Here is a 24289-nt window from a genome sequence, read left to right as displayed (position 1 = left end):
AAAAACGCATTGCATCCGGACGCCTTCCGTTTTTTTACACAAGCCCCATTCACTTCTTTGAAGCCAGAGCTGTGCAAAGGCACAATATAGAACAGGCGGAGATTTTTCCTGAAAGCAGAAAAGAAAACGATGCTCCTAAAATGAATGGGTCAGGATTCAGTCCGGATGAAAAGCGGACGCCAAAGCTCGCTCGTGTGAATGACCCTTTAGGCTACTTTCACACTGGCGTTTCTGGGTCCGCTTGTGAGATCCGTTCAGGGCTCTCACAAGCGGCACTAAACGGATCAGTTCAGCCCCAATGCATTCTGAATGGATAAGGATCCGTTCAGAATGCATCAGTTTGGCTGCGTTTGGTCTCCGTTGCGTTTTTTAGACGGTCACTAAAACACAGCTTGCATCGTTTTGGTGTCCGTCTGACGATGTAGAGCCAAACGGATCCGTCCTGACTTACAATGTAAGTCAATGGGGACAGATCCGTTTTTTACTGACACAATATGGTGCAATTGAAAACGGATCCGTCCCTGACTTTCAATGTAAGTCAGTTTTTACTTAGACCTTTTTTGAATGAATAATGCAAACGGCTCCATTATGACGGATACAAGCGTTTGCATTATTGGTGCGGGTCCGTCTGTGCAGATACAAGACGGATCCGCACCAAACGAGTGTGTGAAAGTAGTCTTAGTCTACCGGAGGTGAGATTTGTCAGCGTGGATTTTCATGCAAAAAAAAAAAAAGACGCCACATAGTACAGCACCAGCAAACAGAATGAGATCAGACAGATCTCATCTACACTTTGCTTTTTTTTTCTACCGTGCGGAAATGGTTGAAATTAGAAATTTGCAGCATGTCAGTTTTTCAGATTTCAGCCTTTTCAGTGGAAGGGTGAGATCTGCGTAAAATCCACATCATATCCGCAAAAACATGATAGAGTGCGGTTTTGCAGTTTTCTTGCGAATTTTCTGCACACAAATTGGCACCGCGTGCCGGTACCTTTCTGGTTCTCTACGACCTCTGTGTGGTGCCATAGAAGGTCACCCATAGGGAGGCATACAGTGTTTTTTTGTGTTAGATGCGGTATAAATCCGACCTGAATCTTGCAAGCAATTTCCTCGAGTATAAGGGCACGACCACACAGCACCGTGGTGTGGTGCTTGCGACGCTGCTGCACTATGTGCTAGTACTGCGCGGTCGTACGTTCTACAGCGGGCTCTAGTGAAACCTACAAGACCGCACTGTTCAAGGGGCCCGATTGTTAAAAGCCACGCGGCTAGTAACAATGCAGACCGACTAAACAGTGCGGTGTCATTCGTTTAATTCGAGGCCGCTGCGGCCGTATGGTCTCCTCGCTGCCACGCCGTGTGGTCGTATCGTTAAAAACCTCTTTATCTATTTGAACTATATTTTTACACCCCAGAACAGCGTAGTTTCTTTCCCCTCCCCCAGAAATTGCGCCATTTGTTACAGTATTGCAGCTCTGTCCCAGTCAGATGAGCAGATCTAAGTTGCGCTGTTTCTGGAGCCCTGGCTAGTAGGTTGAAATCCTTAAAGGGGTTGTCCCATTATGTCAACTTTATCCCCTATCCACACAGCGTCTAGTAGGCGGGGTCCGACCGCTGGGGTCCCTGCCGATCATGAGAATTGGGGCCAGTGCTCTATATGGCTGCCAGAGATAGCCTGGGTACTCTGCTCTCTCTGGCAGTCACGCATTTCGGGAACCCCAGGGGTCATACCCCCACCAATCCTGGCAGTACATGTGTTCGTAGCTTTGTGTTGCGGCACTTAGTTGTCCGCGATTACCCCAATCGTTAAGCGCGTTGTCCTAGTGCCCGTTGCGCCTGCTTCCTGCTGGTATGTGACATCCCTGTCTCACACGGGCTTTAGCGCCCCCCCCCCCCCCCCCCCCAGTGTAGAGTTCTTTCCCAGACTTCTTGTTTTACGTCCTCGTTCACATTCTCTGTTGTAGACGGCGTCTTTCTTCTCCTCCTCTCTCTGCGCTGTTGGTTTCCCAGTCACTTTGCACCTACACAACTTGACATCGTAAACACTTGTCATTGTCACACATTGCAGCAACACGGGCATAAACATGGTGGCTTCAGGGGGCCACATAACCCAACAGGATCCGAGCTCCGGCAGATGAACCTTTCACCTGCTGCTAGCACAAAGGTGTCATTGTCTCCAGGCTGCAGCGCGCGCTGTCCTTCTGTGCAGAGGTGGCGGTAATAACCGTGTTTCCGTATTGTTACACAGGAACAAATTTAGAATTTTTCTTCTTTTTTTTTCCATTTACTGATACAATCTAAATGTTTCCTTTTAACCCCTTCCTGATGCAGCCATTTTCAGTTTATTTTTATTTTTAACTCCCCATAACTTTTTTATTTTTCCGTACACCTAGCCGCACAAGAGCATTTTTTTTTGCAAGATAAGTTGTACTTTCTAATTTCCCCATTTGAAATGGCAAAGGATGTAGCGGGAAGCTGGAAAAAGTTTGCATCATTGTATTCTGACCCTCCATAATTAAATTTTTTTATGTTTACGGAGCTGTGTGAGGGCTCATTCTATGCCAGGCAATCTGTATTATTCATTAACATGAGATCATCTCATTGTTTATACCATAGACTGCAGTGGGGAAATCACTAGGTTCCTGTTGAGCCCTGCCACAGTCAGGGCTTGATAGGAACATTGCTATGGCAGACCTCCGAGCCTTCAGAAGGCCCCAGGCTGCCACAGCAACTAAACGGCTCCTGTGATCTCTTCGGTCACTAGAAGCACAGCGCTCCTAGTAAATGACCACTCGGATTTTGTGGTTGCAACTGACCACAGCATCTAAGGGGTGGACGGGTAGCTATGGTGCCCACTCAGCCCCTGAGCAGGCACCATCTTAAAGGGGTTTTCCAGGCTCCTGATATTGATGATTTATCCTCAGGATCAGTCCCAGCAGTTGAACCCCTGGCGATACGTTATTTAGAGGGTGATTATACATTTCGTGGGTTGACATCTGTTCCTCCCGACATCGTCATTAGTACACACTCTTGGTTCGGCCAAGTGTGCATGTGTTCTCAATAGGGAGAGGAAGGTAAGCCACTGACGGTGACTTATGTCTCTCGAGAACAGAGGATCGGGCATGTTGAAATTCATCCATTCCGGCATTTGCCGAACAAACAATGGTGTAGCTATAGGGGAAGCGGCTGGTTTTGGGCCCGAACTCAGAAGGGGCCCGTCTAGGAGGAGGACTAAAAGATTTTATTGTCGGGCCCTCAATATTATACAGGGACATAGTAGAAAACGGACAGACAGCGGCTCATCTGAGCGAGCAATTTTTGACACAGGAGTGGAGGTTGTACGGGAGGAGGGAGTTGTGAAGAAGATCCTGGGGGGTGGCCCCGTTCAAACATTTTCTGTATGGCCCAGTCATCTCTAGTTACGCCACTGCCGCTAGGTAATATAGTATAAAAGCGTTTGCAGGTTTTTCCCTGAAGGACTATTATATTCTATATGACTTCCGGCAAGTCTCCTGTAAGAGGACCTGGAAGACGGGATTGTAGGAGGAACCTTGAAGGCTAACGATGGCCGCCTTTTGTAAACCTGCAAGGATTGAAATGCGGAGTAAAACGTCAGGTTTGAAGTCGCTGCGCGCTCGTTTCTCAGTGTGTTTGTGTTAATGAGATGAATGGGAGCTGCCGTTCTGTTTACACAGCTGAGGTCCTATGTGCGGGGCCGCCGAGGCCGATTATGATGAAAATGGTGGAATGCACGGTTGACTTTAGGATTAGGGGCTTGAATATAGACGTTCAGTCTTCAGCTTGATTGAAATACCAGTTTAAACAGTAACCAGTCCTACTATTATACAGGAAGCTATATCAAAGCTTGTGGGTTACTGTGCAAAACAAATATCTAAGGAAGGGGGGGGGAAAGGCCTGTAGACTTAAAGGAATTCTCCAGTCTGTGAATGAAAATTAGCTATGATTAAAGGCGGCTATATAGATGAACATTGGGTGGGCCGGCCGACTGTCTGTGCATGGTGACGTCCCTGCTCTGCCCCGACGAAGGGGAGTGGTAACATCCAGTTGGCAGTTTGTTTCCTGGGGGAATAATAGAGGTTCTGCATGATGCAGTGTTGTGAGGCCAGGTGCACCAGCATTGCTATTTTGTGGGGAATACACAAAAATGTACAATTTACTAAGACACGTCTGGAGAGGTGTTGGGGTACTCGGTGCACTGGGCCTTGGTCTGTTTGCACTCCTGTGTGATCATGTCATGTGCGGCTGGAAGAATGGGTCCATCATCGGCTGCTACACTGTGGCGTGGTTCCGCTGCAAGTTTCCGGTATTGGTGCTACTGTAAAACAGCTGATCTGCGGGGATGCTGCCATCCGGGTCATTGATGGCATATGGCTAGAATGTGCCATCAATGTCAGCTAGGTGCAGGTCACACTTTTGGACTTGCTGCTATCTCCATAAATGTGGAGAGTGCATTGCGCTTGCGCGGCCACCTCTCCATTTACTGCTATGGAAAGTCCCATAGCGGTAAATAGAGAGCACACCGCACAAGTGTGGCCAACTCTCCATTCACCGCTATGGCACTGCCGTAAATGACTTAGCCAACGCTCGGCTTTTTTTCCGAACACCCACAGCAGCGGTGAATGGAGGTGGACACACTAGTGTGACTGCTTTCCCTTTAATCCTGGAGATAGGTGCGGGTCCCAGCTCCCATCTGAAATTGATGGCACATCCTAGTGATATGGGCATACCCCTTTAAGGGCACCATAGAATTCTCCTGGGTCCCAGAGGCGTGGGTACGGCAGCACTTCGCATCTTTGATAGGGCACTTAAATCATTGGACATCCATGCAGCTCTTGTTTTGGGGGGCACCTAGTGGGTTTGATCCCGTTTTTTACTTTTTAGGAATGACCTGGAAGGATATTTGAGCGACGGTTGCTTGAAATAAGACCATCCCTTTTAAGACCTGCGTGAGCGTCGACGTGGGTGACAGGCCTCCGGCCGTGCCGGCGGTGGGTTCCTAGGTTGGCTCTGTCAGTTTTTACATGTTCAGGATGATCTTCCCTCGGATTATTGACACTGAATGCTCCGGTTTCTGGCACAGATCAGGACTCTATTATTCATTGTCTAAGCGCTGTGGTATTTGTGGTGCTGGGTGGAGAGAGTAATCCTTCAGTCTACACTTTGCTACGAAACTGGCACACAATGGGTGCTCCACTTACCTGGCGACTTTCAGTCCAAGGTGATCTCATAGGCTACAAACAGACTTCTGTGTGCTAATGACCTCCAGGTCACATTAAAAGGGCCCATTTCGTGTATACGCATTATGGCGAAACGAAACTGGAAAAATTAGAGTTGTCATCGGGATCATCCAAGTCATGGCATGCATGCTCTAACCTTACAATGTGGAATACCCCTTTAAAAGGGCCTGGTAAACCAGGCGCATTGCCTTTTAGGGCTATCTCAGGGATCAGCAACCTTCGGCACGCCAGGTGTGGTGTAACTACGACTCCCAGCATGCACACTTGCTTGGATGTTCTCAGAACTCCCATAGAAGTGAATAGAGCCTGCTGGGAGTTGTAGTTTCAGAACAGCCGGGGTGCCGGAGGTTGCTGACCCCTGGGCTAGCTCATCTGAATGTAATGATGGCTTTCACGTAGCGATCCGTTGCTTCCTTCTGGAGAAAAAGTACTTTTAATTCCTGAGCCGTTCAGTGCACCGAGAGCGCGTCCAAGCCACTCTGTGCACTCCTGCTCCTCCTGCTTTCTCTGTCGGCTCTTCCCTTGATTGACAGGGTCTGCTTCCTTCATAGTCATCTCACCTGGTCCTGTCAATCAAAAGTGAGAGGTGGGAGGGGCCTTGCAGAGGGAGGAGCAGGGGCAAGGGTGCACAGAGAGGCTTGTTCCCGCCCTTGGTGCACTTAACTGCTCATTTTCATATGGATTAAAAGTACCTTTTTATCCAGAATGAAGCAACGTATACCTAAGTGATAGGTATCATTGCATTCAGCTGAGCTAGTCCTTGAAGGCACTTTGCCTGGTGTCACAGTGAATTTCTTGGTGAGAGACCCCCTTTCGGGTGGCCATAGAAGTTCAGCTTTTCTGGGATTTTCTGATCAGTCCTTTCTGCTGTGGAGATCAGTGGTGCCAGCAATATTTTGACAGCCGCTTGTCTCGCCCTCCATATACAGAAAACATGCATGTTTGCCTGAGTTTAAAGGGGTTCTCCAGGCTCCTGATATTGATGACCTATTCTAAGGATAGGTCATTAATATCCGATCAGTGGGGGCCTGACACCCTGCACCCCTGCCGATCAGCTGTTCCCTGCAGCCTCCAGAACTAGCACTGCGAAAGGAACAGGAAGCGCAGCTCTGTTCAAAGTGTAGTGGTCGTGCTGGGTTACTGCAGCTCAGCCTCTATTCACTTCAATGGGAGCTGAGCTGCAGTAACATAGCGCGGCCACTACACCTTGAACGGCGCTGTGCTTCCTGTTCCATTCAAAGGGCTCATTTCAGCACCAGAGGCTGATTGGTGAGGTTCCGACACCCCGCACCCCCTCCGATCGGATATTACTGACCTATCCTTAGAATAGTGTAGTAAAGGAGCGGCACTCACTCTTGCAAATAATTCTTTATTGCCACATAATTTTCTGTGACGCGTTTCGGCACAAGCTGTGCCTTTGTCAAACAGGCGCTATCTCGTAAACCTGGTGTAACAGCTGATCTCCTTTTCATGGCTGGTCCTCACAACTGCTGTGACAAGTGTGGAAACTTCAAGCAGGTTGTATGTCCAAGGACCGGCCGGGACCCTGCTCTGCAGACATCCCCCACCTTGTCCGTGGTCGAACTTGGGACGGAGCGGATCTGTGATGGTTGCCTTCCCACGGCCTTGAAGGGGTTAAACGGCGTGCGCTGTGCGAGAGCCGTCTTTTCAAGCGGAATGAAGGCAGATGACAGGAGGATATTAACAATTTTGGCCTGAAGGTGAGGAATGGGAGTTCGAGCAACAGCTGCTGTTTGTATAAAGAGGGATTCTAGAGGCTAGCCCAGGAGCTGGAGATATGGAAATTATGGGTCACGGGGTCCCAGCATCTGACAACGAGCTCGTTATTACAGTCAGGGCCGTCTGTGTTACACGTAATGTAACGCTGCCTTGTGCCCTCACCCACATTTTCTGCATTTCTTCTTTTGTTCGATGTGCATGTCGTAAACCACCACGTGCTGCCATTGATCAGCCCGTCTCCTCCTATAGCTGGACAATCCTGGATCTCCACTTACCATAGACTGAACAACGCCAAGGTTAAAACTGCTCATCGATGCCCATCTGGTCAGTAGATGTGACCGATCTCTCAAGGTTCTTCACCAAAATGTATTTTACGCAAAAAAAAGGACTTACGCCGATTGCTGTTTTGGGCCAGTATCCTAGGTATTAAATGGAAGGGGCGCACTCTCAGCGGTGCTCTGCTCAAACTTCCTTCTAGCGTGGGCCAGGTTCTCTTGTTTAGGCGACTGGTGGATAGGTCATCAGTACCAAAATCCCAGAAAACCCCTTTAACCAAGACCGAACTTATTTTATTCAAAAATCTTTTATCTTCTCTTTTTGTTCAATTACCCTAGAGTTGAAAGGGTGCCGTTATTCATTTCTGTGTCACTTCTGGATGGACAACTTCTCTAGAACTCGGGTTGTCCTTGTTGTTTGACATTGAAATAAACGTTACCTGAGTTGTTAAATGGCTTCTCTGAGTGTTTAATACTGATGACCTAGCCTCAGGATAGGCCTTCAGTATCTGATGGGTGGAGGTCCTACTGCCGGGACCCCTGCCGATCAGCTGTTTGAAAAGGCTGCAGAGCACCGTGAGCGCCACACCTTCCTAGGCCAGTGAGGTCACATTCATTGGTCAAATGGCCTAGGTGCTGCTCAGTCACATTCAAGTGAATGGGCCTGAGCCGCAATACCAAGCACAGCCACTATCCAATGGACGGCGCTGTGAGAAGGCCGCATTGTTATGTTCAAAGGAGCACCACAACCTCTTCAAACTACTGATCGGCAGAGGTCCCAGCAGGGCTCCAGATGGCGACCAAAACGGTCGCCAATGCGCCTTAAAATTTGCAGATGGCGACAAGACTTTTTAGTCTTGTCGCCAATTGCGACTGTACCGCCGCGATCCTGCGCAGCCTACGTTCTCTTCACTAGCACACTGCACAGTGGAGAAGGAAGGAGTCCCTCCCTCTCCACTGTGACGCGGCCGCCACTACCACCAATGGGGATATAGCAGGGGAGGAGAAGGGGAGGAGCTGTCGCCACTGCGCCACCAATGAATGTAAAACATAAGTATAGGCAGCGGTATAACAGACCCGGCACCCGGCCTCAATAACAGGACATGCGATCCGCGGCCATTAACCCCTCAGGTGCCCCAGATCGCATGCCCTGTTATTGAGGCCGGGTCTGTTATACCACTGCTGACAATTGTAGGACCTTTCGTGGGTCCAAAGAATATGTACTTAGTAGCAGGCTGCATAGAGCGGCGCCCAGGGATCTAAGTGCACTTACTATTAATCCTGGGCGCCGCTCCGTTCGTCCGCTGTGGCCCCCGGTATTTTCAGCATTCAGAGGAAGGAGGAGGAGGAGACGCCAGTGTCTCTCCTTCTCCCTGACAGCAGCGCCATTATCACTGGCCACAAGTCGTTGTGTGTCCCCCCCCCCCCCCATTGTTATATGGTGGCCACAGGGTCCCATCCCGTTCATTGGTGGCAGTGGCAGATTACACTGCTGGGGCTCAGATCGTTACCATGGCAGCCAGGACGCTACTGAAGCCCTGGCTGCCATGTTCAGCTCCCTGCTGCTGTGTGCACAGAGCACAGAGCAGCAGGGAGATGTGAGATCCTATTCACCCTGATAGATCTCTATCAGGGTGAATAGCACAAGGGATGAAAAAATCCAGGTTCTAGTCCCTAAGGGAAGAAATGGTTATTAAATAAAAAGTTAAAAAAAAACAAAAAAAAAAACACCGAAATACTAAAAGTTTAAATGGCCCCCTTCCCAGTTTTACATATAAAATTTACAAACAAAGAATAAACATATTACATATCGCCACGTCCCAAAAAGTGTGAGCTATTAAAATATAAAAAAAAATATTTCTGCTCGGTGAAGGCCGTAACAGAAAAAAAAACTTTAAACCACGCAATTCGCCATTTTTAGTCACCTTGTCCCCCAGAAAATGTCCCTGGATGTGAGAGGCATGTGGTGCTGTTTTCTCCTATATGTAGTGCACCTGCGTCTCATCTTCTCAAAGTCCTTTTTTAAAAATTATATGCATTTTAAATTTGGCGACTAAAAAATTTAATTTGGCTCCTAAATTTTTTAGTTTAGGAGCTAATGGCTCCTGGTCATTTTTTTTTGTCTGGAGCACTGCCCAGGTGTCGGACCCCCACCCATCAGATATTGAAGACCTATCCGGAGATCCAAATTATGGATGTAACCCAAAAAATTGGCTTTGCACGTTAGGATGTTCAATAGTGATGGGCCATTTTTGTTGGTGCCAATGTAGAAACCTTAGAAGTTCAACTTGGCTCCTGATATCGTCTTTTCTTCAGCATTTGTCCAATCTCTGACTGTACCATGTGAACCCCACCCTAAACATATATGAGCACGATGGTCGGTGTCACTATAGGGAAGATTGATAGAAATCGGCCACCTAATCCGTCTGAAGTAGAGGGGCGCTTGCAGGGTATTTGGTGTTATTCGGGTTGCAGACATGAAATCTGAGTAAGCCGATTAGACCTGTCTGGCCTCTGGGAAGCTTTTGACCAACAAATGCGATCTTGATTTTAATTTTAATTAGCCAAGGGAATTAAAGTTGCCGTAATATTCTAGAGCCGCTGGTGAGAAGATTTGTGGATGTTTGAGATGGCAGAAATTCCCCCGTTCTAGTGATCACGGGACTGGGAACAGGAGCTTTGGCATCTGGAGAACTTGGTGTAAATATTATTTTTACATCCAGCCTCCTGGGTCCATATTGTGTCTGCCCGAGCCTGGTACGCTGCACGGGTGCTGAGCACATTTGGTGGGCAGCCGAGCGTGTCCGTGTTTGCATTAGGAAGTGTCACAGTGACTTCTTGTCAGGCTGGTTGAGGCCTTTGTTCCATCAGGACTTCTTTGTTCTTCTAGTCACAGCCCGGCCCATATCTTGTCCCAACAAGCTCCTGTCAAACACAACAAGTCTTCAAAGTCTCCATTGATGTCTGGGCTGTGGTGATGACACTCGTCATAATGACAATGACCTAGCCAGCATTTGGGGCCACACAGAAGAGTGAAGGGGGCTCGTAATGACATTGGCTTCTGTGGGACAGGAGAATAAAAGGAGAAGAATGGCGTGTGTAAAGCAATATGTTGGTTGTTACGTTGCCATGATGGACCTTCATAAATTGCAAATGAAATTGTAAACCAATTCTTCATCATTGTGTAGAAAACTTCTGACCTGTCAGTGGTGTATGTCATAAGTTCTGACTGGTGGTCTTTGAGGCTATGGATCACCACTGGTTCATTACCTAGAATGAAGGCCCCCCCAGCAGAGCACAGTGTATTTTCAGCTTCTGAAGTCTTCTCTCCACTTCATTCAGAAGAGGTGAAGATGTGCCATAGATGTATATTACAGTCCATGACCCATCTTCACCCATTGAGAGGAGATATAGGAGCAAATTGGCCAAACCCAAAAATTTTGAATGGACCAGCCAACTTATGTGTATGGGGATGTGCTGACTCTCGCCCCAACAGACCATGTTGGAGAAAGGAAGGATCAGCCATGTTGAATTTTACATGTCCTATCCTTTGTTCTCATGGGAGACTAATGGCCACCAGTGGTATCTGGCGGAGGCCTAATCTCTTCTCTTATTATCGCAGAAAGCAAAAACCAATTAAAACATAACTTTTAATATATATTATATAAAAAGAGCCCAATTAGGGCTATCAATGTACTGTATATCCCAATGTAGCACTGCTATACCGATAATCAATGATAAACTTGGCATCAGGGGCTATCCTATTGAGCATATGAGCTGCTATCCTGCTCAATGGAGATCCTTACATCCTGAGGAAGTTGGCGCACGTGAGTGGTCCACATGGACCTCGCTATATTTTATCGCCTTGTTATTGGTTCTCCACGGCGCTGACTGTAAATAGCCTACATTGGTAATTTTTGGACCCCACATGTATCTTTTTGCATCAGGTCGTTGCTCCATATTTTATATTTTGTAAGGTCTCCAGTAAGGTCTTTTTATATAATTATATTAAGTTATGTTTTAATTGGTTTTTGCTTTCTTTGATAATACTTTGATTTTTGCATGACCAACATATGTGATTCTCTACACTTAAGTTTTTAGTATTTTGTCTAATCTCTTCTCTCCATTGAAGAATAGCTGGACCATGTGGTCATGCCCTAGAAGATATAGTTCAGTAACCTAATTTAACTCCACTGCGGCAGCACATGAAGGCCCATACCTTTTTAAGTTGACTTGTTTGAAGCATAGAAAATTGTGAAAGCATAAAGATCAGAATGACTTTGTGAGGTTAAATTGTGATGACTGGGTCGTGACGTTTCCGTAACAGCAGGTCTTGTTAGGTTTTCCCGGTAATGTTAGAACTTACCAAAACTGGTCCAAGGTGCGACAAGTGATGAACTTGCTGACAAAGTCACGGTCGTCCAAGACTCATTGATGCACGTGAGGAGCGGAGGCTGGCCCGTCTGATCCCACAGAGCGACAAATTGTTGAAGAATCTTCTGCTGGACACCTTCAAAGGTCTTGTGGTGTCCATGCCTTGATGGCTCAGACCTGCTTTGGTGGCTTGAAGGGCATCTACACAGTAATAGGCATGCGGTTGATCGGTTTAGGTATGTGCAGTGTGTTAACTTCATACAGAGGATAGCCAAACTTGTAGCACAAAATTATCAGCTTTACTGTTGACTTGACCCTCATGTTTTGGACCCCGGCTTATCTCATTGCACTCTCTCCTGTCTTGTTATCAGTGCATTCCCAGGAGATCAGTACATAGGGCAGTGAAATTTTGCCAGGAGGGCTCACTGGATGGATTATTCATCATTTCATTCTTTCTCTTCTCATTCAGTAATGCATCAATTCTAGGACAGACTGTTACTGGGCCGAGTAGAGCGGACTGACCTTGGATCTGTGAGGATCCTGTGCACGGTGTTGCCGGATGTGGTGGGAGAGTTTACAGATAAATACTTTCTGGCCGGATAAAGTTGATTTGGAAGTGGGTTTAAATAAATTTGAATCCTGCAGTCAAATCACTCTAAGGTTACTTTCACACTAGCGTTTTAGTTTTCCGGTATTTCCGTCATAGGGGGCTCAATACCTGAAAAAAACTCTTCAGTTTTGTCCCAATTCATTGTCAACGGGGGCAAAACTGAACAGAATGGAATGCTCCAAAATGCATTCCGTTTAGTTGCGTTCCCATACCGGAGAGCAAACCGCAACATGTTGTATTTTGCTTTCCGTCCTGGGATCCGGAGCAAGTCAATGGGGACGGATCAGTTTTCTCTGCCACAATAGAAAACTGATCCGTTCTCTATTGACTTTCAATGGAGTTCATGACGGATCCGTTTTGGCAATGTTAAAGATAATACAACTGGATCCGTTCATAACAGATGCAGATGGTTGTATTATCAGTAACGGAAGCGTTTTTGTTGGACACTGCCGGATCCAGCAAAAACACTAGTGTGAAAGTAGCCTAAGGCCTTATGCACACGACTGTAGTTTTGGGTGGCATCCGATCCGTTTTTTTGACTGTGACACCCCTCTGCTTTTCATCACACCTTCTGCCTTTAGATTGATAGCGCTAGACCGCATTTGTGTCCAGAACCGCGTGTTCTGGATACGAGTGCGGTCAAGCGCTGTCAATCTAAAGGAAGGGGGGGCATGATGAAAAGCAGAGGGGTGTCATTATGGAGCACCGGGGCGTCGCTAGAGCGGTGCTCGAACCGCAAATGACCGGCAACTGGTGCTCGAATAGTTCATTTGCATAAAAGTTTCCTTTTCTCCGCAACGTTACCACAACAAACATAAGACGGGTATCGTTTTAATCGGCGACATCAACCCTACCAAGGTTATATGCCTGGTGGGGTAGGGTTGATCCAGGTGACAGAGCCACTTTAAAATCTCATCCACTTTGCTGGTAATGTACAATGCTGCAGATTTACCACCCGGAAATCTCTGCAAATCCGCTGTCTTCTGCATAGTTGTACGTTTTTTGCATTTGGTCCACATGTTTCTGGCTTAGGTTGGGTTAAACTTTGCTTTGGTTGGTTATCTCCGGCGGGAGTTTCAGTCGAGTCATTTATTAACCTGCGGTGTTAGTGATTGCCGTGCTGGCTGTGGTGGAAATTAAGGGGGACTCTGACTTGGGCAATAATTCACACGAGGTAAGCGGTTCTTCCCGATCATCACCAAATCTGCTGATCCCAGGGCCAGTGTCTATTAGCTCTGTCCTGCTGAGTGATGGTACACCGATGGGTCTAGTAGTACTCTGGAGAAGTAGTCAGGTTCAGCTTACATTAGGGGATGGGTGCAATGAGGACATCAGACTATTCATGTGATTGAGAAAAGGACGTCGTTAATGGCTTAATTAACTGCGCACTGAGAAAGCGCCCAGAGATAACTGCTGGCCATCCATCTGTGGGTTTGCATACGATCTTCTTCAGACTTATCTAGGACACGTTGGATGAGAATAGATCACAGAGGAGCCATTGTGTTCTCAAGAAAACTGGAAAAGATGACCCTACCCACAGGATAGGTGATAAGTGTCTGATCGGTGGGGTCCGCCCACTGGGATGAGAATGGGGGCCCTGTTTGAAGCGACTGGCAGTCACACATGAGCCCCATTCAACTCTATGATAGCGGAAGTACTCAGCTGTCATTGGAACGCCCATACAAATAAATGGAGCCGCTGCACATGTGCCCAAGGGCAGAATATAGAATATTTGACACAGTCCTGACCTCAGTATCTGAGGAAAGGGATTTAGGAGTAATTATTTCAGAAGACTTAAAGGTGGGAAGACAATGTAATAGAGCAGCACGAAATGCCAGCAGAATGCTTGGATGTATAGGGAGAGGTATAAGCAGTAGAAAGAGTGAAGTGCTTATGCCGCTGTACAGAACACTGGTGAGACCTCACTTGGAGTATTGTGCGCAGTACTGGAGGCCATATCTCCAGAAGGATATAGATACTCTAGAGAGAGTTCAGAGAAGAGCTACTAAACTAGTACATGGATTGCAGGATAAAACTTACCAGGAAAGGTTAAAGGACCTTAACATGTATAGCTTGGAAGAAAGAAGAGACAGAGGGGATATGATAGAAACTTTTAAATACATAAAGGAAATCAACTCGGTAAAGGAAGAGAGCATTTTTAAAAGAAGAAAAACTACCACAAGAGGACACAGTTTTAAATTAGAGGGGCAAAGGTTTAAAAGTAATATAAGGAAGTATTACTTTACTGAGAGAGTAGTGGATGCATGGAATAGCCTTCCTGCAGAAGTGGTAGCTGCAAATACAGTGAAGGAGTTTAAGCATGCATGGGATAGGCATAAGGCCATCCTTCATATAAGATAGGGCCAGGGGCTATCCATAGTACTCAGTATATTGGGCAGACTAGATGGGCCAAATGGTTCTTATCTGCCGACACATTCTATGTTTCTATGTTTCTATGCCCAACCAGCCACTCCTTCTTTTTGCAGGGCAACTTTTCCAACCAGTTGTTGGGGTCCCAGTGGTAGGACCCCCACCAATCTAATTGTTATCCCCTATCCTGTGGATAGGGAATAACTTTACATAACTGGAGCACTCCTTTCACACTGAGAGGCCTTGGTTGGTATCTGGAGGTTACTGTCTCTGCTTCTGGAAAGTGCCTAGCACAGCCCTAAGGCCTCTTTCACACGGGCATTGCGGGAAAAGGTGCGGGTGCGTTGCGGGAACATGCGCGATTTTCCCGGGCGAGTGCAAAACATTGTAATGCATTTTGCACTCGCGTGAGAAAAATCTGCATGTTTGGGTAGATTGTATTATTTTCCCTTATAACATGGTTATAAGGGAAAATAATAGCATTCTTAATACAGAATGCATAGTACAATAGGGCTGGAGGGGTTAAAAAAAAATTAAACTCACCTTAATCCACTTGCTCGCGCAGCCGGCTTCTCTGCTGTCTTCTTTTTTGCTGTGTGCAGGAAAAGGACCTGTGGTGACGTCACTCCAGTCATCACATGGTCATCACATGATCCATCACCATGGTAAAAGATCATGTGACGGACCATGTGATGACCGGAGTGACGTCACCACAGGTCCTTTTCCTGCACACAGCAAAAAAGAAGACAGAAGAGAAGCCGGCTGCGCAAGCAAGTGGATTAAGGTGAGTTTAATTATTATAATTTTTTTTTTAACCCCTCCAGTGCTATTGTACTATGCATTCTGTATTCAGAATGCTATTATTTTCCCTTATAACCATGTTATAAGGGGAAATGATAATGATCGGGTCCCCATCCCGATCGTCACCTAGCAACCGTGCGTGAAAATCGCACCGCATCCGCACTTGCTTGCGGATGCTTGCGATTTTCACGCAGCCCCATTCATTTCTATGGGGCCTGCGTTACGTGAAAAACGCACAAAGAGGAGCATGCTGCGATTTTCACGCAACACACAAGTGATGCGTGAAAATCACCGCTCATGTGCACAGCCCCATAGAAATGAATGGGTCAGGATTCAGTGCGGGTGCAATGCGTTCAACTCACGCATCGCATCCGCGCGGAATACTCGCCCGTGTGAAAGGGGCCTAAGGAGTCTTATACCACATTGGGGATTTGTGAATTAGGTTTATACACTGCTTCTGGAAGCTGAGACTTTCTGCAAAAAAAATTAATGTATCCTAGGATGGTGCAAAGTGAGCATTAGGCCGGGACTACACAGTGACTGCACGTCCAGTGATTCAGCACATTGTGACTGCCAGTAGATCCCAGAGGATGATTGCCTAAGGCAGGGATGGTGAACTTTTTAGAGACCGAGTGCCCAGACTGTAACCCAAAACCCACTTATTTATTGCCAAGTGCCAACACGGCAATTTACCCTGAATACTACAGTCCAATATAGTATATCTTCCATGTACTTTATCATTTAGCTATAATAGCCTGCCTACATTCAGTGCACTGCTTGGGGATTTGTGCGCCCTGCACTGATGAATGGCAGGAGAAGTCTAAGGCATATTGGTACACCATAGACTTTTTCCAGGGCGCTGGTGCCCGCAGAGAGGGCTTTGAGTGCCGCCTCTGGCACCCGTGCCATATGTTCGCCACCACTGGTCTAAGGTATGCGATGTATGCATTGTGACAGTCTTCATCGTCTGAAGGGCTCATGCACACGAACGTATTTTCTTTCCATGTCCGTTGTTTTTTTTTTTGCGGACCATATACGGAACCTTTCATTTCAATGGGTCCGTGTGCATTCCGTTTCCGTATGTCCGTTCCGCAAAAAGATAGAACATGTCCTATTATTGTCCGCATTACGGACAAGGATAGGACTATTAGGGGCCAGCTGTTCTGTTCTGCAAAATACGGCATGCACACAGACGTCAACAGTATTTTTTGCGGACCGGAAAATACATATGGTCGTGTGAATGAGCCCTAAGATTGAGCTAAAGAAAATCAGATAATGAAATTGCAATATCCTGCGACATCCTTCAGTCACGTCGGACATGAATGTGTATATTGCACGCGCAACGTTTTCTCGCTGTTTCTTGTATATCCTTTCTGTAAAGGAGGCTGCCACATGACGACATCACCTTTTCCACATGGTCCAGTCCGTTCATGTATTACACGTGGGGTCCTACTGATGGTTAATGACTGTGAGGTATTTAGGAGATTTCCAAAACCGCACTGAATTAGGAACGAGACACAAGGCCTTCAGAACTTGGCATGCCCCTTTACTTCTGCTGTGTCTGTGGCACAGTGCTCCTACCTTGCTGGCAGCGTGGGATTGTTCTGTGCCCGCCTGTGCGTGGGCTTCTCACGACAAGCTCTATCTCTGCTGGTTCATGGTATTCTGATCTACCAGCTGCTCTGCTGCTTAAAGGCTCTCACCCGGAAAAAAAAGGTAGAAAGCTTCTTCCTGTGCATAAAGCTTGCAATCTATCGTATTTAGATAGAACTGAATACCTAGCCCCAGTGCTTCAAGGGGAGACTACCGTAATACAGCATCTGGTGGAACATGCCACAATATTGTTGTTTTGGAGAATTTCCCTGGATATCTTGGAAGAGACTCCTCATGCCGTCTAAGGTGCTCTCCATAAGGAGATGTAGTAATCCCCTGAATCCTGACCGAGGCCTCTCAGCCAGTTAATTCAGTACTCTGGCACTGGCTTATTTCCCCAAGAAATAACCATTGGGTGGTTGAGTCAAGAGGCTCCATACATATTAGACAGTTAGCCAGTCCCACATTAGTCGACATTTATCCAATGGGTATGGCCATCAAAAGTTGTCGGTGCTCCTTCAGACAAGTCCTCTGCCATGTGAAAGGATTGTAAGGGTATGTTCACACAACGGATGTTGGAAGAGTCCACTGGAGAACCACAACGGAAATATGAGGCTTAGGCCTCATGCACACGACAGTATTTTTTCACGGTCCGCAAAACGGGGGTCCGTTGTTCCGTGATCCGTTTCCGTTTTTGTTTCCGTGTGTCTTCCTTGATTTTTGGAGGATCACCAGACATGAAGGAAAGTGAAAAAAAATCTAAGTTAAGCTTGCCTTGCAAATCATAGGAAAAAAACGGGCGTGAACGCGAATGACAATCTTGTGTGCCTCCGTGTTTTTTCACGGACCCATTGACTTGAATGGGTCCGCAAACCGTTGTCCATGAAAAAAATAGGACAGGTCATATTTTTTGGACGGACTGGAAACACGGATCACGGACGCGGATGACAAACGGTGCATTATCAGAGTTTTCAACGGACCCATTTTCAACGGTCCGCAGTAAATCACGGAAGACGGACACGGAACACAACAACGGTCGTGTGCATGAGGCTTACCCTGGGATTTCTGCCACCAATTGGGCAGTTGTACGCATTGTGGAGTTTAGCCTCATTTTTGGACTAATTCATGTGTGGCCACCCAGGAGGTGGAATTAATGGGAGGGGGAATACACACACAGTACTCCTATGGGTTTCAGTGAGGAGTGCACACTAAAGTCTTCCTGGAGTATCTACTGTGTGAACCAGTGGCGTACATGGAGAAGTAAGGGCCCCATAGCAAACCAGGCCCCCACACAGGACAGAAGGGTTTCTGCCTAAACCCTTTTCAATGACCTTTGGGCCATTTTTCCACTGCGTCATTTGCTAAAAGTTGTTCTTTTAGAGGTTAGAGTCCTGACCGTTTTCCCCTCCAGTAGAAGAGGAGATAATCCCAACTAAGACTGGGCCCCGTAGTAGTCCCATCGTCTGCCGCTATTGTAGTTACGATCCTGGTGTGAACATAAGCTGAGGGTAGGGTGCTCCAGTAGCTGTAGGCCAAGAGAGGAGATCTTTTGATCATAGGACTTGGACAGATTTATGTGGATGTGAGGGGATGTGACCCCTACCAAGACCCACTTTAAATGGGTTATCCACTTTTGGCAATCTGTTTTTGTTAGGCTCGGTTCACACCTCCATTTTCTAACTCCAGTAGTCTATTTTGGGCAGAGGAATACCGCTGCATGCAATGGTATATTCGGCAGAAAGCCGGCATTTCATGCCGGAAACCTGCCATATGCTATTATAGTAAATGGGAATCGGGTGGTGTCCAACTAGGCTCGATATGGTAACACTGGTGGTGTGTGCCAGAAAATGGAGATGTGAACGAAGCCCAAAGGCTGGATTCACACACGCAGTTTGGAGGCAGTTTTTTGAGCCAAAGTCAGGAATGGATTTAAAAGGAAAGGAATGTGTAAAGGAAAGAATTGCACCAAAAACTGCATTCAAAGTGAATGAATCTAGCCTTAAAGGGGTTATCCCACTAAATGATGAATCGCCTATCAACAGGATTGGTAATAAATCGTGCATAGCAGAGGGCCCAACTTATGGACCCCAACGTGATCGCGGAAAATGGGAGAGCCTTTTAGTCCGCTCTCTGAATAGAGTTGTTGTGCGCATGTGTGACCACCACCCCGTTCTGACGGAGTAGTAAATACATTTTGTTAGATAACCCCTTTAAAGGGAACCTGTCATGTGGATATTTGATTATAATCTAACTAATTATATACAATCATTAACTACTAAAAAGTGCCTTAGATGTATTCACTTACTGGTGTGACAGATGGTTACCTCATAATATACACACAAAGATGCCGCATGCTAATGAGCTGATTGGAGTCCGGCGTGATGTCAGTGAGTCCAGCGTTTATTTAATTCAGAGCTATAGCCACTCCCCTGCCCACCTGCTGCTGATTCATATGGAAAATAACTGTCAATCAGCAGCAGGTGGGCGGGGAGAGTCAGGAACTCATGAATGTTCAGGACTCATCATTATGAGCTGGAGCTTTTCAATACAAGATGTTGGCAGATTGACTGGGTCAATTAAAGAAAGTGACCCAGCATTGTGCTAAGAGAATCAATCACTTATTTATGTTACCCTTAGCTAGGACACCATAAAACTGGTGACAGGTTCCCTTTAAAGCCCTTTTACATGGGGTAATGATCGCCTGTAAGATTGGGAACGAGCGTTCATTTAAACAATCGTTGCCCCACGTGAACTTGTCCGCTGAACGTTGGGAATTGTACATTCTGATGAGAGAGAATCCGCTAGATCTCTTTAGTGAGCAGTGTAATGGTGATGGATTTGGTGGGGTGATCGATAAAGCTTCTTTTTAAAGGCCTGTAAAGGGTTTCTATCACTTCGTATGACATAATTAGCTCTCAGACACTAGCGATCCGCTAGTGTCTGCTCTGGCCAACCATCCTAATATAACAACTTTTGGGGCAGCCGTTTTGCTAAAAAAAATAACTTTTATAAATATGCTAATGAGCCTGTAGGTGCTATGGGGGTGTCATTAGCACCTAGAGGCTCCGTCTACCTTCACAAACCTCCAGCCCGCCCATGTCCTCCGGAATGCGATCCTCCGTGTGACGCAGCGGACGAATTCTCGCGCATGCGCCGTGCGCGGCTGTATTCGGCGCATGCGCAGTGAATGTCTGACCGCTTCCCTGCTCAGACATCTCCACTGCGCCTGTTCCTTGGAGCACTATGACGTCATCGGCGCAGGCGCAGTGGAGATGTCTGAGCAGGGAAGCGGTCAGACATTCACTGCGCATGCGCCGAATACAGACGCGCACGGCGCATGCGCGAGAACTCGTCCGCTGCGTCACACGGAGGATCGCATTCAGCAGGAGATGGGCGGGCTGGAGGGACGCGCTGGGCGGTGGCTGTGTATGAAGGTAGACGGAGCCTCTAGGTGCTAATGACGCCCACATAGCACCTAGAGGCTCATTAGCATATTTATATAAGTTAGTTTTTTTAGCAAAATGGCTGCCCCAAAAGCTGTTATATTAGGATGGTTGGCCAGAGCAGACACTAGCAGATCGCTAGTGTCTGAGAGCTAATTATGTCATACGAAGTGATAGAAACCCTTTAAGGGCCCCTTTATGGGCAGACTCAGCAGGTAACCATCAGGAACGCCCATCCCCATAGAGAATCATTATTTTTGGAAATAATGTTTTTTGTGTTCACATCAGCGGCACCTTTGCACAGGGCAGTTATCGGGAACGACCATGTTGCCCGTATTTAAATTGGTTGTGACACGAAAATATTCTCCATTTTTCTAACCACCACTTGGGTGTATAGGGAGAGGCATTACCAGTAGAAAGAGGGAGGCGCTCATGCCGCTCTACAGAGCACTAGTGAGACCTCATTTGGAGCATTGTGCTCAGTACTGGAGACCATATCTCCAGAAGGATAGTGATACTTTGGAGAGAGTTCAGAGAAGAGCTACTAAACTAGTACATGGATTGCAGGATAAAACTTACCAGGAAAGATTAAAGGACCTTAACATGTATAGCTTGGAAGAAAGACGAGACAGAGGGGATATGATAGAAACTGCTAAATACATAAAGGGAATCAACAAGGTAAAAGAGGAGAGAATATTTAAAAGAAGAAAAACTGCTACAAGAGGACATCGTTTTAAATTAGAGGGGCAAAGGGTTAAAAGTAATATCAGGAAGTATTACTTTACTGAGAGAGTAGTGGATGCATGGAATAGCCTTCCTGCAGAAGTGGTAGCTGCAAATACAGTGAAGGAGTTTAAGCATGCATGGGATAGGCATAAGGCCATCCTTCATATAAAATAGGGCCGGGGGCTATCCATAGTATTCAGTATATTGGGCAGACTAGATGGGCCAAATGGTTCTTATCTGCCGACACATTCTATGTTTCTTTTTTTTCTATGTAATACTATGTAATTGCCTGTAATTAAAAATGTTGTATCGCTACTGGGTTAGGCTACTTTCACACTAGCGTTTAAGTTTTCCGGTATTGAGTTCTGTCCCAAGGGCTCAATACCGGAAAAAAACTCTTCAGTTTTGTCCCAATTCATTGTCAACGGGGACAAAACTGAACTGAGCAGAACGGAACGCTCCAAAATGCATTCCGTTCCGTTTAGTTGCGTTCCCAGACCGGAGAGCAGATGCAGATGGTTGTATTATCAGTAACGGAAGCGTTTTTGTTGAACCCTGCCAGATCCAGCAAAAACACTAGTGTGAAAGTAGCATTATTCACTGAAATCTCAGTATAGCGCCACCTGCTGTTCTATTCCTTATTTCCTGTCCACCTCACCGAGGTGGTCGCACACGCTCAGTTTAAATCTTTTAACTACCACCAGCCATATGTTGTGTTAGAAGCTGTGGCACTAAGGACAGAACTGCAAACAGAAAGGACACGCTCCTGACCTGCCAGCCTGAGATGCATTTAGAAGAGCAACTGGAGCAATGAATGTGGAGATCTCTGGATCCATGTGAGGTCCAGGGCTGGTTCTGGCTTTGTTAGGAAGCGATTGTCATGTACTATATGATGTCTGATTTTAAAAGCATAACCGCTTTAAGGCTGGTAGTCTGATCAGCATTACAGTTTTTTTTTTTGTGTGTACATTTTACTCATTTTAATTTTTTTTATTCTTCCACTAAGTCTAAAATATAAATGAAGCAGCTTGGCAATAAGTCTTCATAAAAATAAAAAATAAACTACGCAGACCTGTGCATCTCCATGGGAACGGCAAACAAATTCAGTGTATTGTAATTTATTTCACCCACTAATTAATACAAACTTACATTTGGTAGGTTAGCCAGAAGTAGAGAACAGTCAGAAGTGAATATGGCGGAGATCCGACGACACCATTTGTTGTCTGTTACCATGGTGATGCAGTGTCTGTATAGGAGCTGCAGAAACAAAACGGTCGACGTTTTTAATGGAGATCTATTGCCAAGTTGCTTTCTTTATTTTAGATATATTAAAACGATTTTAAAATTATGGTTGTGAAGATGTACAGTGCGTTAAAGGGGTGGTGACATCTTAGTCTCTAGGATAGGCCACATAGGTGTGGGTCCCACTTCTGGAATGGGACCGCCAAAGTGAGCAGAGAGCAGCCGTGCATGTGCAGCCACCCTCCGTTCATTTCTATGCGACTGCCAACAAAAGTGCTCTTGGCTATCAGTGAGCAGTGATCGGAGCGGCGGCCATGCTTGCTTGCGCGGTGCGCTCTCCATTCATCTGTATGGGACTTCCAAAAATAACCGAGCGCGCTCGCTTGGCTATTTTTGGAACTCAATAGAAATTAATAGAGAGCGCGCTAGGCATGCTCTGTGCGCCCTCCTTCACTTTTGGGAGCTCATTCTGGAGACCGGAGCGGGTCTCAGAGCCTGGACCCGCACCTATCCTATGAGTCTGAAATGACGCAACCCCTTTAAGCTGCAGGATGGGATTGGGAAGGGAGTACCCGCTTCAGGAATGTCTTCTAGGGACGTAGACCTAAAGCTCCAGTCTCCACCGTGTTCCTAGAAGTGACTGATCACTTAACCCTTTAAAGACTGACTGTTCCTTTAAGCCCCACGCCATCATTAGATCACTTTCCTTCGGCACAGGATCGCCCCTTTTAACCCTTTTAAACTTACTGCCGTCACTGTCTTCTTACCAGGGACTTATTACTTGACCCATTTAAACATGTCATTGTCACGGTTCGCCTCTTCTATGCTTATTCTAAGCACAGCGGTGACATGTCGAAGTCATGCATTGTCTATGGTGGGAGCTGCGTGCTTGTGTGTGTGTGTGGGAGGGGGGATCTAATCCCACTTAGTATTCAGTGGACGAGTATGGTAGTATTACTAGGCAGCCCACGGCTCAGCTTCCTCCTCTCATTCACCAGACTGTATATCTCCGGCCAGGGAGAGGACGGATCCGACGAAATGGGGACTGCAGATAGCAGGTGATTGTGTGTGGTTGTTGGCCGCGTGTGACACGCGTGTGTGTGGGATGGATGGTGCTGCAGCATTACTCCATACTGCAGCAGGCGTGCTCCGTGCATCGCCCCTTGTATGTGCTCGTGAATGGGTGAATTCTGCATTAATGATTCACATTGATCTATTACGTTTCCTTCGCCACCTGCTCTAGACGTGCCGTCCTCCCCGGGCACCTCGCTGGCAGAGTTTAAGTAGGGGGGGGTAGCACTTATACCCCTGCCCTAGGTGTGTTTGCATGTTCCTATTAGACCTGTAATTTATATATATATATATATTTGTTTAATAGACGTAAAGCCATCATTTTGAGAGGCTACCCCGGGGTATGTGTGAGCAGCGACATGCTTATTACCAGACCACACATCGCTATGTATTAAGTGCTGGGTGAAGCGGCACAGGCAGCGGTCTCGCGTTGCTCCCTCAGGGCTGCTTTCCGCTCACCTATCGCACCCGCATTCAATAGCTGTTTTGGGGACGGCGTGCTGTGCCAGCTCTTTTTTTTTTTTTCAGTCTATCCGCATGCTGCTGGGGTGGAGCCTCTAAAATGATATCACCCGCCATAAAATGATGTCATGCTGAAGTTGATGCACCTCTTCTGGGCACAGCGGCTCCCTGTCTAAATGGTTTATGGGCTATGCAAAGCTGCGCAGGCAGGGTTTTGGGGGATTTTGAGAGGGGGAGAAGGGGACGGCGTCTGTCTAGAAGTTCCTACAGTGGCATTTAATAATTTAAGACACCAGATCTGTTCTGTAACGACTGGTCCCTGCCA

The 24289-nt window shown here is 46.8% G+C and overlaps 1 protein-coding gene across 4 annotated transcripts in view; it reads left to right on the top strand.

Moving 5' to 3' along the window:
* Nucleotides 1-24289, top strand: part of SIPA1L3 (signal induced proliferation associated 1 like 3) — a 128207-nt gene that overhangs the window by 5708 nt on the left and 98210 nt on the right. Inside the window, exon 1 of one of the 4 annotated variants that reach the window (XM_040406133.1) lies at nt 6619-6978. The exons of the other annotated variants lie outside the window; for them this stretch is intronic. The gene's annotated coding sequence lies outside the window, so the exon portion shown is untranslated. Of the gene's footprint in view, nt 1-6618; nt 6979-24289 lie in introns of those variants that run through there. 4 annotated transcript variants of the gene reach the window in all.

This window comes from Bufo bufo, chromosome 8 (assembly GCF_905171765.1).
Source record: "Bufo bufo chromosome 8, aBufBuf1.1, whole genome shotgun sequence".
NCBI lineage: Eukaryota > Metazoa > Chordata > Amphibia > Anura > Bufonidae > Bufo > Bufo bufo.
The sequence above is the reverse complement of the archived record's forward strand: the minus strand, read 5'-3'. Positions and strand labels throughout refer to the sequence as shown.